The sequence below is a fragment of the Hippoglossus hippoglossus genome, chromosome 6, assembly GCF_009819705.1.
Source record: "Hippoglossus hippoglossus isolate fHipHip1 chromosome 6, fHipHip1.pri, whole genome shotgun sequence".
NCBI lineage: Eukaryota > Metazoa > Chordata > Actinopteri > Pleuronectiformes > Pleuronectidae > Hippoglossus > Hippoglossus hippoglossus.
In genome coordinates, this window is record NC_047156.1 from 23,842,712 (window position 1) to 23,855,638 (window position 12,927).

At 41.1% G+C, this 12,927-nt stretch overlaps 1 protein-coding gene across 2 annotated transcripts in view; it reads right to left on the reverse strand.

Annotated features, from left to right (window-relative positions):
- Positions 1-11,314, reverse strand: part of pot1 (protection of telomeres 1 homolog) — an 82,649-nt gene extending 71,335 nt beyond the window's left edge. For both annotated transcript variants that reach the window (XM_034588798.1, XM_034588797.1), the window contains exon 1: positions 11,196-11,314. The gene's annotated coding sequence lies outside the window, so the exon portion shown is untranslated. The remainder of the gene's footprint in view (positions 1-11,195) is intronic.
- Positions 11,315-12,927: the final 1,613 nt, after the last annotated feature.

Here is a 12,927-nt window from a genome sequence, read left to right on the forward strand (position 1 = left end):
ACTGAGACTTTAGTCACGAAGAGGAACAGCACGTCGGTGGTGTGGAATTATTTTGGCTTAAAAAAAGATGATGCTGCGCAGTGTCAGGTGTTGTGCAGAGCATGCCGTGCTACCGTTGCTACTTCACGGGGTAACACTACAAACTTGTTCCAGCACTTAAAAAAATACCATAAAACCATGTACGACAGTTGTATGGCCAAAATGCCGAGCACCAGTGCGCCAGACAAGCCAAATACCTCAAGACAGGGATCACTGACCGAAATGTTTGATAGTGTCAGTCCATATGACCGCAATTCAAAACGGCACGGGGAAATCACTCGGGCGATAACCGAGTTCATAGCTAAAGATATGGTGCCTCTCAGCACGGTGACCAAGCCTGGGTTCACGGCATTGATAAATACGCTTGATAAACGGTACAGTATACCCTCCCGTACATACTTCAGTCAGACTGCCATACCGGAGCTGTACAAAAAGTGCAAAGAGAAAGTCGCCGCGGAGCTTAAAACGGTGGAGTTTTTTGCTACTACTACTGATATGTGGTCAAGCCGCACATCTGAGCCTTACCAGAGTCTTACAGTCCATTTTATTGATGAAGATTTCAACCTCAAAGCTTGCTGCCTACAAGCTGCGTACTTCCCAGACGACCACACGGGAAAATATTGCAGCCGGCCTGAGAGAGGGGCTTGCCAGCTGGGATCTCCACGAGGAGAAACACGTCTGCATCACGACGGACAACGCGTCAAATATGGTGCTGGCTGCACGGCTTAATGAATGGACGATGTGTTGGTCATATTTAAATCATTCATTACGTTTTGTTGGGGGGAAAAAAGAGGATAAATTAAAAAAATCGCATATTAAATCGCAATCGCAATATTGGGGGGAAAAAAATCGCAATTAGATTATTTTCCCAAATCATTCAGCCCTACCAAGCAGCACTGAAAATTGCTGCTTTATTTGGCTCTACATACCTTTGTGAATCAGCTTTTTCTGACATGAATGTCTTGAAATCTAAATTCCCGAACAAGACTGACAAATGAACATTTAAACGACTCTATTAGAGTGAACCTAAGTGGGTATACTCCAGCATAAAACTCTATGGTGGTGTCCATTCAGTGCCAGTCATCTCACTAACTGTAAAAAAGAGTGAATGTACTTATTTTACATGTGTACCATAAGATGCTTTTAAGGTGGTGATGAAGTTGGTGATAATATGACAGAAGTATGAGGACACAGAAACTGTAGAATTCAGTTTTTTCATTGGTATGAGGATACAGAAAAGTTAAAGAAAATAATAAAGTAACTTACTACGTTTTCCATAATTAGTGAAAAATAGTCTCAGTTCTTGGACCTTGATGTGAAGTTAAACATTTTTATAAGCTTTGTGATATTTAATAAATGTAATGCTTTCGGTATTGCAATTCCACACATGTACAAAGAAGTGGCTTAATTCAGCTGAAGAGCGCTTTGTGAATAAATGTAAGTGATGTGATGCAAGTAGCTCTCGGCCCCTTTAATTTTTTCAAAGTAGCTCAGAGATGAAGAAAGGTTGGAGACTCCTGATCTAGATGGAACTGCTACACACAATGTGAAAGATGCTGCTTGTAATGATAAGCCCAGAGAAATGTGACCAACTTTGCAGCTGGTCTAAGCTCTATGCAGCCTATCTTTCAGCTCATGGTCTTTGCTTGAAGGCACATTTACTGAATGGTTCAGTCTCAGGGCAAAAAAGCCTGGAAAAAAGCATTTAAATAGCAAATGCACCTGCTCCCATCTGATCACGCATGGGTGTGTTGATTTAAAAATGAATATCTTGCAGTTAAAAGTGATGGACCAACAAAAACCTTGTCTGAAGTCGATGGCTCAATTATGCAAATTGCCATTACAGTACATTGGTGGTTGCAAAACACATATATTCCTTCTCCCCTGACAAATCTGCCATTACAATAACAATCCACTCAGGTGCGAGTTCTGCTGGCCTTTAAAAGGGAATGGGAGATTGCACTTGTAACAGAGGGTTACTCATGTGGGTTCCCCCGGCACTAATCATGTGACAGAGGATTCAGTTTTAGTTTTTTAATTTCTGCACACAGTACCCACATACAGTCGTACTCCTGTGATCTCTGCAGCCCGGCTGCCTTTACGCACGGCTCTGCTAAAACCATCGCAGCAGGATCTCCGTGGACCGCCAACCTTTTTCCTGTGTGCAGCATCTCTCCCCTTCAGTCCAGCCACAACTGCTTTTAAATGGAGAGTGAGATTAGCCAACCCCATATAGCTGTGCCAATCAACTCACCAGGCACTGCGCCTGCTGAGCCAGCTCTGCAAACCTCTCTCCTACAGCTAAATGCCCGATCCACGCCCACCTCTAAAGCACTGAGATTGATTTACTGCATGTTGCACCCCGAAACACAAAAGACTAATTCAGAGATGAAGTACAACCCCTCTGATCCACTGACTTGGTGCAACAACCTTTTTCCCCCACCGTTAAACTAATAAAAGTGGATTTGGTCATGTCCTGAAAACACTTGCTCCATGTGCTTTAGACCATGAGCTCAGATCGTTAAAATAGATCCCTTAATGTTTCCAGCAGCAGAAGGCTTTTTCTAACAAAATAAGCTCTGATACACAAACTGTCCACAGACACAGTGAGAGACCAGCTGGCGAAGAAAGTGAAACATCAAGCAGCTAAAACGTTTTTCGGTAAAGTTGTAAACATGCTAAGAATTTGTTGTGCTGCCTTTAAGTTGAAAAAAAAAAAAAATCACGTGGAGATGACATATTCCCCCTGCAAACCCAAAATAACAAAGGCTCCAGTCCACTACCTGATTAACATAATTGGGAAGTTTCATGAAAAAATCTAAATTGTTTTTGAGTTTCTCTTCTGAAAACAAAAATCTAACTCACATACGCATTTTTTAGCTGATCCTGTTTTATCGTATTGCTGAAGTGGTGACAGCAAATTCAATTTCTAACTGTGATGGTGTCTTGTTGCAGCTCCATTAATTGTGAACCAGAATGAACACATGATACTGATTTCCACGTTGTTTCATCTGATTCATCATCGGAAGGGACTTTAAATATTCTGCATTTCAGAAGTACTGGAGGACGTACAATAATAAGCACTGTCTGTGCTGGAGAGATATGTTTTTATCCGCGTCTTATCTCCTGACCCGCGGCTTGAAAACAAAGATCTGAAAGGTTTTTATTTTCATGCAGACTGCAGGAGTTTCCTCGGCAGCGGGAATCAGACAAATCCTCCCAGAGGGATGAGAAACATGAACCTTATTTCACCCGCAGCAACTGATAAGAAGAAGCTGACACAAGTTCAATTAATACAAATATCACAGCTGTATATAGAGGAACAGCACAACAGTCAGCTGTTTATCACAACAACACGATGGACAGCACACTGATGATTTAGCTACACTCAGGGAGTTTTCACACACTGGACCAAGGTTCAAACATAACTATTTATGGCATGCCAATGTCCAGTTGACACCCACATCATGCAATCACTCAAATATACTTTACTTTATGATTTCACTTTAGTTTCCTAATATTTGTATAACATTCTCTAACTCCCAGGGAATGCCATCACTGTTGTGATGTTGTATGCAGCAGAGGAATTACAATAAAGACTTTTGAATCTATACATTAAACGTTTTTTACAGGTATTCTTTGTATGCAAGACATGAATTAATCCATGCTGCCAAACCTCAGCCAATCAGGATGGAGCAAGGCGGATGGAGAAACGAACATGTCAAACAGAGTGATGGCCAAGTGAAGTTGCTGGCACATGGGCTTTTTTTTGTCCGTTTTTGTTTTTCTTCTCTGACAAACTGAGACTGTGTCAAAATCACCAATTTCCACTCTGCTTGTTCAGCCGACACCCGAGCTCCACATTGGCATTATCTTTGTCTCTATTAAGGGAGCAGCTCAACAGAAGCAGAACCAAAAGAAAAACCAAAAAAGATAGATCTGGAGACAGAGGGTTGATGACACTTCTAACACATGACAGACGCAAAAATGAAAAAAGACAAAAAGAGGGTTAGGGTACAAATATCTCCCGGTGAAAAAGGGGTGCCATGCACGAGAGTTCGTGGGATAAGAGCTGATGACGGTGTCAGGGTGCTGTAAACCGCCCACATTGACTCTGCTCGAGGTTTCTTCCAGTCAAAGAGGGAGTTTTTTTCCTCGCCAAGGTGCTGCTCTTTGTGAGAACAGTTTATTAAATTTTTTTTTTTAATTTTTAAAAAGGTCTTGACCTTCTATGTAAAGTGCCTCGATATAATATATATAATAATTTGGCGCTATACAAATAAAAGTGAATTGAATTGTAGACATGCCTCCGGCCACTGGCTTTCACTTGCACGGAGGCATAAAACTACTGTGTAAAATATCTAAATGAAAACTTTCTTAATAAATCTATCCATTATTTAATGCTTCAGTAAAGTGGTAATATACCTCGTTCTCATTTTCTAAATCACAATACCTGCAAACCATGCTGCTTTACGAGATGTAATCTTTCCTATACTTTCTTACTTACTGGTTTACAACATCCAGGCATTAGCTCATGGTGGGGGGTTGCTACCTGCTGAGGAAGCAGCCACAGCTTCATCACATCTCAAGACTAAACAAATCTGGCATACATAACAAATAATATTAAGTTTAACTGACTAATACTTAAAGTCAGTATGAACAGTGTCAATTTGCTTTCAGACTAAATTCTCTTTTACCACTCCAAGCAAAAAAAAAAGTTCAAATACACAAGATGAAAAAGGGGCAGGCAATCTGTTATGCAGCAGGGTCAAAGCTGAGAAATATCACTATGCCACAGCCAGATGAAAGTCCAGTGTGCTCACTCCCTCATACAGATGTTCAGCAGGAGGTCGCCTGGGTCGTGCATTGTGTAATCCATCCCACAGTCAGCTGCCACCACTTCAAAGGCAGGAGGGCGCACTCGACTTTTAACTCTCACATGCGAGTGGAGACAGGATGAGTAAACTTCTTAGAGTTCATGAATATTCGTCCACAGGTCAACACAGAATGAGCATGAGAGGGGAATCCAGGAGCTGACCAGTCGGCCAACCAAGACAAAGGCCCTGTTCATACCATTAACGTCTATCTCGACAGATCAGATAGTTTGCACCTAGTATTAGAATGTGTCTCAATGGCCCTGTTCAGACCTGGTATTAATACATGTCCAAAGAGATCCAATCACAAATGGACAGTGTTAAGTAAGTGTTGGGGATCGAGCTTAGACAAAGGATCGTAAACGAGGCCCGCGTGTGCTTTTCAAAGCCTGTCTAGAGTTTTGCTCTCTGCCAGGAGACAAACCTCCAGGGTTTTGACAGAGCAGCCATGTTGTCTTGACCGGGGCCTGAGGTCAACTTGGGCCTTCTATTGGCCGAGAGCCAACAAGACCCCCGGCCCTCTCCAGGAGGGAGGCCGGACACTTCGCAGGTAATAAATACAGAGAGCTCCCCCAAATCAGTGCTCATTCCCCGTGCACTGAAGATAGGACCAGAACCTCTCCAGGTTCCCTCCAGATGATCCAGACACTTAAGGGAGCAACCACAAACGTTTGTAGTTTTTATATTTTTTTTCTCCTTTAAGTTCAGTCAACCTCTTTTAATTTTTCACTTGAACTTTACTCTGAAAGGACCGCAGCAAAAGTCGAATACTCGCCGGCCGAGTTATCCACAGACTTTTCCTCCGCTCCCACAAATCATAGCTGCTCCGCCGCTATTCATCCCTGCAGAAGAGCAAGTTTATATTCGCCAAGGCATTGAGACTTTTCGCCACGGAGAACGAGACCGATTTCTCTCCACTTTCCGGCCGCAGCTTTGCCCCGCTGCCATCACACGAAGCAGCTGATCACTGTTTCCGACGGCCACGAACCAAATCCACTCGTCTTCCCGGAACGCGCCGCTCGCGCACGAACCAACCGCGGAACATCGACAAGTAAGAGGCTTATGTCTGGGCAGAGACTAGTTTAATTATTAGTGTGTTACTATTTGAGCGTACATTTGTGTGAGACCGCTGTGTCTACTTTTATCCACACTGTGCCCGCGCGTCGTGACGTATTCGGCATTTCCGGCTACGTCACCGCGTTGTGTTACCGTCAGACCGACTTTACGGAGATTCTAACCTATTAAAAGATCGGTACACAGCGGAACGGATCTTAGTTCGTTCGCTTGGGTACCGAGTGGTAGAGTCCCCGCAAAGCTGTCTCTGGCGGTGTTTGAGATCTCCTCTGATAAATTAGTGTATAACTTTTCCTTCCTCTCTCTCTTCTCTCCTAAATCCGCCTGCACGCACGTCCGAACTGCATCCCCGCACTTCACGTCTTATATACATTCTAGAATCTAGATAGTGCGATCGCATCTCGACGCCATTCGGCGCTTTGAACCACGAGATAGATCAAGTAACCTTTGTCCACCATTCCCTTGTGGTCAAACCACATGGTGCACCGCCATTTTGTAACCCGACACCACGTGTAATTTGTACGCCATTTTGGATTTCGTAACCCGACACCACGTGTAACTTGTACGCCATTTTTGATTTCGTAACCCGACACCACGGCTTTAGACGCCATCTTGTCTCCATCTTCCCCGTACATATACACACACACACCCACCCACACACACACAGACACACACGCACACACACATACTCGCCTCCGGGTAGACACATTGGAGGCATTACATATGTGTTACGATTGTAATAGATGCTTGTGGTGTTTTATCTTTGATATAGTGGGTTTGCTGTGATAATAGTCATTGAGTTACAGTGATGTCATTATCTTAAATAAATCCCCTTTTATATTTAAAGTACCGGTATTTTTGTGATTCTTTGTGCATATATATATATGTGAATACAGCTGGATTATGACTGCCTGTGCTCGAACTTAAAACCTTCACTGTTCATTATATAATCATTAATAGGAAATATTGAGATTTCTAATTGAACTTTTCAGATTATGAGACTGATCTTTATTGACTGATTGTTGGTCCCTGATAATAGGGTGGTGCCCCGTCTTTGATGAATTATAATTATAACTTTTATTATTCTTAATTGATAATTTTATTGTTTTTCATTAATTATTTCATTATTCTTAATTGATAACTCTATCATCTTTAATTAATTATTTTATTATTTTAATTAAATAATTTTATTTATTTTAATAATCATATTTTATGATTATTGAAAATTAGCCAACATCCAGTCTACCTACTATTGCACAACATAAGTCTGTTTAAATCTGGTACTAAAATGTATTCCGAGTGACTGCTTGTGGTTGTTCACTCTCACGGAACTGAATGACGCTCGCGTTTTACAGCACCATAGAATGAAAGACGTAATTTGCTCCAAACAAAATGTTACACTTTTAGAGTGAATATTCAGCCAAGACATGCAACTTCACCACTAGGTGTCACTAAATTCTACACACTGAAACTTTAAATGGGAGGGAACAGAGAGCAGTCTAGGTCACATCAAGAAGCCCATTATCCTCCGAATGCAGACAGGATGACAACTAACACAAAACATTAAACATCTAGTCTTTAGAGCAGTTCTGCAGAAAACTTCAGACCCCTCAGGCCAACCATCTGTGAAGCATAACTAGGGTCACTGACAATATTAAAGGGATTAAAAATAGTAGTAGTATTGTGACACATTCCCTGACAATGACTGTCCACTGACAATGTGTTTGAGAGTGTGAGCAATTAAGACTGTGTAAAACTAGTGTAAAAACATTTTCAATTATGAAACTTGAATGGGCCAGAGGATGTCTGTTATGTAAGCAGCCCTTCTGATTGTTTTCACGAGTGTGTTTCATCTAAATTACACAACTAGTTTTTTTATTTACCCTAGAATGGGCCCTTTATATTGAAATACTTTATATTTACATCATGGGGGGTCCTCTCTATGAAGGCCACCATGTTTCTTGTAGTAGCCCAGACTGAACAAACTAAACACCCTTTGAGTTTTTATGAATACTGAAGGTTACCAAAGGTTCTCTTTCATGTTTGGAAGGGGAGGATGAGTCGAGGGGTATTCAGCTGCAACATGCAACTTCACCACTTTCTGTCACTAAATTCTACAGACTGCAACTATAAATGTGTCCTCAATGTGTCTGCGATTGAATATTGATGCCAGGTCTGAACAGGGCCTAAGACTAATTCTTAACATAATGTAACTCTCTCTGTCTCACTGCCCTGATGCACCCGGTCTCCTAAAGACATTGTACAAAGTCAGTGATTGATTAATAGACTGCTGAGCTGAATCAGACAGATCCTGACATCAGTGTACAACTATCTAGATTACAAATAAACCAATCTACTTTCTCCTAATCTGCAATGAATGGCAGGAGAAAGTAGAGTTGAGCGATGTGTGCTGAATTGGATATGTCAATATGTGAAACATTGCATTTTCGAGGGACAATCGTTTAGGTTTGTTTCGTTAGTTTAACCAATCACATTAGAGCAGGCTCTTGTTGCCCGCAGGTTAACAGTCCATCTGGAGAGCAAAAGAGGCAGAACAAATTGACCGAAATGCATCAGATATCAGCTTTTGAATTTTTCTGCATCTCATATGTAGATAACTGTTAGAAGAGATTAGACAAAATGTTGTGTGAACATAAAACATCTACAAAAAGTATCACTGTTTGTGTTTTGTGTGGAGAACCATTCGAAATATGTGATAAAATAAACTAGTAGGACTGTAAACAGTGTGCAATGAACAGAAGATGGTGTCTTGGCCCAGATATCTGCCATCTCCACCGAAAGCCTCAATATATTGGCCGTTGCCCCCAGAGGCTTATTCATCGTCTGACGATAGTCGATTGGCTTTGAGATTGCAGAGTAAGCAAATTATACAGCAACCGAAAGCTACAACGAGCTGTTCTACACTACATTATGGCATATTAAAGTCATTAGCCTAACCCTAGGGGGAAACGATATGAACACCTTGGTAAACTTCATCAAGGGCTATTAGGGTAACATTTAAAACTGCACAATTCCAGTTTGTAACACAGGCTTCTGTTTCTGTTTTTTCTAAAACAATCACAATAAAGGAAGTGGAATAAATCCAATCAGGCAATCATGTGACAGCAGTGCAAAGCATAACATCAGACAGATACAGCTCAGGAGCTCCAGGCAATGCCGAATCAGGAAAAATGTGACCTGAGTGACTCAGTGAACGAGACAGAATCGGTGATGCCAGTACAATATTAGAACATTATTAGCAGGGTAAAGACATTTGCGTTTAACGAGTATTTCTAAAACTGCTCATCTCCAGGGATTTTCAGTCAAACCAGTCTCTAGAGTTTACTCAGAAATGATGCCAGAAACAAAAATACCATCAGAGCAGCCGTTATGTGGACAGAAAGGTGTGGTTGATGAGACAGGTCAGAGGAGAATGACCAGACCAGCTGGCAAAGTTTTAATGTCCTGCCATCCGGGCTGACAGCCAGCGGTATTGCAAATTCTGGGCAAGTGATGGCATAATCTTAAAAGCTGATGATGGCATATCATATGTCACTTTAACTGGAGGTATGTCTCTGCTGTTCCACTGTCATTTGGCATAATAAAATGTCATCATCAGAGTGTGTCAGTATCATTCAGGCCACTGCTCTCTGTTGGTACAGCTGGGTAACACATGTCACTTGTGCTCTGACACATGCCACTTTTCACTGACAGGATATCACGGGAAGATTATACCCTCACATTACAATGAGGAACCAGTCAATGTAGGCAGCTCACACTCCTATGTGATACAATTTAAGTAAGGATGCTTTCAAAACAAATACTTGACATGCTTCACTTGAAATCAGTCATTATCCTCTCTTGGCATTTAAAAAATAAATAAATCTGGTTTTATAGAACAATGTCATGGCTTTTAACATGCACTGTATATTTCCTATCATAAATTTGTGACATTAATTATATATTCTTATGGCCGTGTGTGTGTGTGTGTGTGTGTGCGTGTGTGTGTAAAATCTGCTCACAAGTGAACAGATGTCAGTTTGTCTGTTCACACCTAACATGTGTCTCCTGCCTTGTGATCAGAGCTCACTTCCACGCTCTATATTGCTGTTTTCAGACATGACCTCCAGGTCCGGACTTTCTCAAAAAGTGTTTGAAGGGTTTTTTAGCATGTCAGACTCTATAGAAGTATCTACTGTCAATGTGTGTGTGTAAGAGAGAGATTATTTAATTGTATTTGAAAGTATTGTTTTCCTTCATTGCTTCTCATCTTGACTAGGACTTCCTGGGAGAAGAGATATTATATAGCAATCAAATAATGCACTGTCTTTATTTATCATTATATTTCATCAAAGTGCTGTATCTAAATAAAAAGAGCCTCAGTTCTCCTCAGTGCACCTGCACAGTTTTTAAGGTCTCTGAAGGGTACACTGTTCCAAGGCTCGTGGAGAACTAGCCACAGTTCCCCTGTGGATAACTATGTCAGTGTCATCAGTCTGTTTACGTGATCTCAGCAACAAAGCACCAGACAGGGTATATTTAAAGTACATTTTACACTAAAAGGGCTGGTGGCGAGTAGGATCTGGCAGCAACATACTATAGCCAATACAAGTGTTGCAAGCCAGTGCAGAATTGGCATAGAACACTGAATCTCTGACACTGTGCAGCTTGATTTCGAAAACATGCATCAGCTCCTGCAGTAAATATCAATGAGCAGCGACAACAGCAACCTGTAGGTCTTCATTTCCTTCTGTACATGTACTGATAACTTCGTTTTACTTTACTTCAGTTGTCTGCAGCAGCTTCCCTGTTAGCTTGTTAGCCTGCTAGCCAACTTTAGCAAACACTGAGGTACCAGGGAGAGGGGCTTAGCTATTCTCCGGTTCATCCACTGTGTCCCGCAGTAACACCGACGACAGGTGAACACGTTAAACCGACCAAACACGAGGGTGGAGTGAGCGACTGAATCAAGAGAACGATGCACAGCGAGCAGACGATGTTCTGTGTTGCTGTATAACAGGCTGTTCAACCAAACTCCGCTTCCAAACCCTTTCAAACTAATATTTAAACTTTCTCCCAGGGTCGCCAGTGGAGGAAGAGAGCATGGTTATGGGGGGACAAGGAAGCCTGCGCGAGCCAAAACACGAACCATGGGATGTGTCATTGTGTCGAGGTAAACAATGCAGTCAATAAAAGTGAGAAACTTACAGCTGCACGAAGTGGTTTCCCCCGCTTGGTTTCGAATTGACTGTTGCTGCACTGCGCATGCGCGAGGTTTCTTCTTCTTCTTCTTCTTCTTCTTCTTCTTCGTCTTCGTCTTCTTCTTCTTCTTCGTCTTCTTCTTCTTCTTTTTCTTCTTCTTTTTCTTCTTCTTCTGTATTCGCAAAACACCGCCATTTATGGGGAAAAGACGTGGACTGTATGGGAACACATGATAAATTAATAATTTAATGGTTTATATAGTAATTTAAGGTAACAGTGAATCCCCAAAATAAATAAAACAATCTTGTTTGAGCTAATTAGTAAAAAAGAAACGTTGATTTGTTTTCTAAACCTTTGGTTGAGATGATTCTTTCAGTGATTGCATTTTAATATACATCATCTGTTTGACCTGCTGCCCTCTGGCAGACCTGACAAACAGACTGAAAAACTGATTTTACCCCACAGCCATAAGAGAACGGAACTTTGTTTAATATTTCTTTTACATGGAGTATATTTCACTACATGTACAAATACAGATTTACCGGACTGTTTTTCATATTTAAATTCTACCTCACACCACTATTTTTTTATTTCACCTTTTTTACCTGTTTATGCTGTTTCCTCTTATTGTTGTTTTTTCTTATTTTTTCTATTTATACTATGTACCTTAAGGATTGCTGCTAAATTCTGTTGTACACTGTGCAATGACAATGATTCTATTCTATTCTAGTCAATGACACTTTTAAAGGGATAGTTCACCCAAAAATGTAGATTCACTCATTATCTCCTCACATCAATGCCGATAGAGGGGTGTTTGATTTCCGACATTCATATTCGACTCGAAACGGCGTCATTGACACCGTGTTTTCAGCCTAAATGTCCTCTGATATCCTCCTCGGGGATGCATTCACATACCCACGGACACACCGGAAAACCACCCAGTCCCCTCTGGATAATGTCAGAATGAGCTCATATAAGAATGATGATGTTTCTAACAAGCAAAAGTAATACAAAAAGTTTACAAATATCTGAACGAAAAAGCGGAGTCATACACAAAGAAGGGGCAGACAAAGATGTCAAGAGAGCTTTTGGTGATACAAGCTGACACCGGTGTTGATTTGCTGTAAACTAAAACACATGATCTAAGCAGCAGAATGAATACATGACATCCTGCCTCCTGCATGCTGTGCCAACCCTCCCTGCTGCGTTTTTCACTCTGTAGAAAGTCTGAGTTACTGTCTGAAAAGGACTTCACGCTTTTAGGTCCCAGGTCTTGTACCTTGAACTTCATAAGAACTGTGTGGTTTCCACTATACACTGTTTATTTCAGCTGCTTTCAAGTTATATCTAATAACAAACGTATATATATGAAAGCTGGCACTGAAGCCGACAAATGCTGACATCTCTTTCAATTAAATTTGTCTCTCACACTACGACTATAATATTCAAACTCCTTTCAGTTCAGGAAATTCAGTATCCGACTTAAATTTCCTTCAATGCTTCATCTTATAGTGCAGTCTCATCTGTTAATGTCAAATCAGTCATGGCCAAAGCACGGTCACAATTGAAACCACATATTCCAGTGGTAGAGAAACAAGAATATTCTACTTATGTACAAGTTTGAAGTACTCATACTTTACATTCAAACTACTTTGTACTTCTACTTCACAACAATTTCAAGGGAAATGTTTTCACCCCACTACATGACATCATTTCTGACAGAATATCTTTCTGTATG